Source organism: Saccostrea cucullata, unplaced genomic scaffold, assembly GCF_032062105.1.
Source record: "Saccostrea cucullata isolate Sc308-1 unplaced genomic scaffold, CSIRO_AGI_Scuc_v1 ctg5368, whole genome shotgun sequence".
Taxonomy (NCBI): domain Eukaryota; kingdom Metazoa; phylum Mollusca; class Bivalvia; order Ostreida; family Ostreidae; genus Saccostrea; species Saccostrea cuccullata.
Window position 1 is genome coordinate 23756 of NW_026929197.1, and position 3931 is coordinate 27686.

The window sequence follows — 3931 nt, forward strand, 5'->3', positions numbered from 1 at the left end:
ATTTTGATGAACTGTGTTGCCATGGTTACTAAAAATAGAATTTTCTGTGAAATTCCTTTAAAATGCTTCTCCTTCTACAGTTTTGGTATTATTTCAAAATTACTAGGCACACAAGTAGACTTCACTAAGATACATGAAACAGTGCATCCGTTTTTGATTTTGATGAACATTGATGCCATGGTTACTAAAAATAGAAATGTCTGTGAAATTTCTTTAAAACGGTATTCCTTCTACAGTTTTAGTCTGATGGCAATGGCTTCTTTTCTCATCCTTCGTTATAAGTACAAACCAGTAGAGCTACAGTCTCGACAGAGACTTCTGGTCTTAGCTTAAATTTTTGTTTAAGCATTAATCTTTATTTTCTCTCTCATTACCAGGTAATTATTTTCAGGGTCTATTTAATTAATTCATTTAATTCAAGCTGTATAGTACATGTTATATATAGTGAAATTATTTCCTTGTATGTGAACTGCAGAGGAGCAGATAACTCTCATTTTGACAATTTCTCTGATTTCAGGAGTAGTTTCCCCTGTAAAAGATCAATCATTCACAACGTACAATGCGGCATGCAGTCTAGTCATCAATGGAGAGTTTTGACACCTGTATACCTGTATTCTACCAATCACCTTTGTAACCTTTGTTGTGTTCATCAGACAGGTAAGAAAAAACATTACCGTATATACTCGCTTATAAGTCGATCCGCTATAAGTCGGTTGTATTTTTTGAGGAAGTTTAAATTGATTTGCCATTGACCCACTTATAAGTCGTCGAAACTTTTTGCCAGAATCGGCTAAGAATTTTAAATCAATGCAGTGATTTTTTAACTTGATTTTAACTAAATTATTGTATTTAATTATTTAATTATTTCTCGAAATGATGCCAATATTTAATTTTAAATCATTTAACAAATAAGCAATGCATGCTTGAGATAAAAATAAACCAGTAGAGTAAGTAAATATTTGTAATTTATGTATCATCCTTGAATGTATATTATGTAATCCAGACTGTATTCTTCAATAGTTGTCAGAAATATATATAAAATGCTACATTTCACAGTCCAGAAAAAAGCCTCCTTATGACTCGCCTATAAGTCAGACATAGAATTTTGGACCAAAATTTAACTCCCAAAATACCGACTTATAGGCAAGTATATATGGTATTTTAAAAATTGATTTATTTCCTTTTTTAAGACCTAAATGCCATCTTGTACCCTCCCTTGGGAATCTGGCAAAATCTCTGATCCTCGTAAACCTGAAATTTGCTTATGTCACAGTGAGAGATTTAAACTAATTTAAAATTGACCTTTGATATACTGTAGATCATATATGATTTTTTTTTTTGAAAAAAAAAACATTTGATTTATGATTCTTAAGTTTTCTCCAGGTTCCTTTTTATCATTTCAGGCTTTAGGTGAAAGTGGTCTGTCACTGAGTCAACAATTACTGTCTGTCACTGAGTCAACAATTACTGTGAGCCTATTTGGTGCCATTCACAAGCAGAAAAATATACATAAACCCAACATTCATCATGTTTGATCTTAAACTACCAGACTACCAGGTAATTGGTTTATTAAGTATTAATGATCCTTATTTTGTCAAAAAGTGTTGTTTCTGTCTCAATCTATCTTTAACATTAGCTAAATGAATTTATTTGCTTTGTATTTGAATTACAATTGTCATGTTTATTAAAAAAAAAAAATTATTTGAATTTTTCTAGTCTAAAAACATTCTTGTAGGTAAAATGAGGATGTTTCTATCATTATCATTATATATACCCTAAAAACTTGTACTTAAATTATACACAAAGTATCATATAGTAAAAAAAATTACGGGATTCATTGTATTTCTATAGTGTTGGATAACTGGAGCCTTGCCTAGTACTACTCAAACTGGAGCTGTGGGGATGGAGTCCAGAGACATTTTCCCTATGGATGTGTTTCAAAGAATTCTGATGGAGCTTGGAGCAGTCTCGGTTATAGGAGATAATTTCGCTTTTTGTGTTCTTCCAAAAGTTTCCATGTGACCCAGAGATGGATATTTTTTTGCTACCCATGTTTTTCCAAGATTTAATTCCCATACGGCCTGAAGCAGGACAAACCCCCAGGAATACTATGTGAAGGAAACTTTATAATTTTTGGATGGTTGTGGGAATTTGATGTATTATTGTATTGTATAACCATGACAGTTTCTAAGATATATCTAGGATAATAGAAGAATTCATTTGGCTAGATAATTGTTTAAGATTACTTAGGCTTACTGTTTTATCTGAATGAGACAGTATCTTTTAGAGAGCATTTAATGATTTTTTTTAAGTTAACAGACCTTACAGATTAGAAGTTTTGAGGTTCATTAATTATACTTTTTTCCTTTTACTTAAATTTCCTTTTTGAAGTTTGTTGAACTCTTAAGATTGATTCAAAATTTATTTGTATGTCTTTGTTTTGAACATTTTTTTATACCATTTTTTTAATACATGTATAAAATTTTTTTTAGATATATCATTTAAGCTAAAAAGCAATGGAGGTATTTTTACCAGTCACTTCCTGAATGATGAAAAGAAACTAATTTTAGCATATTATTACCTTAGATTGTTTCTATACATAAGAAATCTAGGTAACTATTTCAATTCTTTTGATAAGTTATTTAAGCTTAAAGCAAGGTTTCCCCCGATCAACACTTGTCTTAGTATAAAAGATTTAGTTGAAAGCAAAAGATGTATTTGAAACAGCACTTGTCTGAATTTTAAAGTTAAAAACAAGGGAGGTAGTGTTTGTCTGAATTAGGAACCTTGAAAATAAGGAATTTTTTTTTTATACCCCCCGCTTGAAAAGCGGGAGGGTATATAGTGATCGTCAATTCCGTCTGTATGTCTGTCCGTCTGTTACGCTTTGGGGTACCCATCTCTTATCCGCAACTCCTCTCATACCACGGAATGAAATTTGATGAAACTTTTACAGAATCTTTATTTCATATTGCCATTGTGCACCTCCTATTTTACTTTTTGATCCGACACATATTTTGGGTTTCCCGGCCACAGCAAAACGTGGACTTTGCAATTATAACTATATGGAGGCGGGGGTATCATTTAGTGAGCTCATCGCTCACAGTACCTCTAGTTAAATCAGTGCTTGATCATGAATAAATAGAGGGAGGTTTTTTGTGCTTGCCTGAATATTTAGATTTAAAAGTGAGGGAGGTATTTAATGCTTGTTTGAATATTTAAGTTTAAAAAATTAGGGAGGTATGTAGTGGCTGTCTGAATATTTAGATTTAAAAGTGAGGGAGGTATATTTAATTTCTTGCCTGAGTATTTAAATTTAAAAGTGAGATAATTAATTAGTGCTTGCCTGAATATTTAAGTTTTCAAACACGGGAGTTAGTTCTTGCTTGAATATTTAATTTTTTGAAGGAAGGAGGTTGTCAGTGTTTACCTGTATTTAAAATGGAAGTTTTAAAGGAGGGAGGTACATAGCACTTGCCTGAATATGTAAGTTTTAAGACGAAGGAGGTATTTAGTGCTTGCCTGACATTTAGTATGGAAATTTTACATGAGGGAGGTATTTAATGAAGGAATTATTAAGTATTTAGTGCTCTTCTGAATATTTAAGTTTCAAAAAATGAGGGACGTAGTTCTTGCCTGAATTCGAATATTTAATTTTAAAGTGAGCAAAGTTGTTAGTGTTGACCTGTGTTAACAATGAAATTTTAAATGAGGGAGGTTTTAAGTAATTGCCTGAAATTTACTAAGCCTATAGAATTTTTAAAGTGGTTGGTATTTTGCCCGCATATTTAAGTTATAAGATGAGAGAGGTAGTGCCTGCATGAAGATGAGGCTGAGGTATATTTATTGTTTGTTTAAATGCATTTGAGATCTTCTGTTATTCCCAAACTATTGAGTTCAAAAGCAAGGAGGATTTTTATGCTTATCAAAA

The 3931-nt window shown here is 31.6% G+C and overlaps 1 long non-coding RNA gene across 1 annotated transcript; it reads left to right on the forward strand.

The window, feature by feature from the left end:
- Window positions 1-581: 581 nt before the first annotated feature.
- On the forward strand, window positions 582-1975 carry LOC134280060 (uncharacterized). The gene is made up of 3 exons (XR_009994830.1): window positions 582-657; window positions 1404-1557; window positions 1852-1975. It is a non-coding gene; the product is annotated as an uncharacterized LOC134280060 (long non-coding RNA).
- Window positions 1976-3931: the final 1956 nt, after the last annotated feature.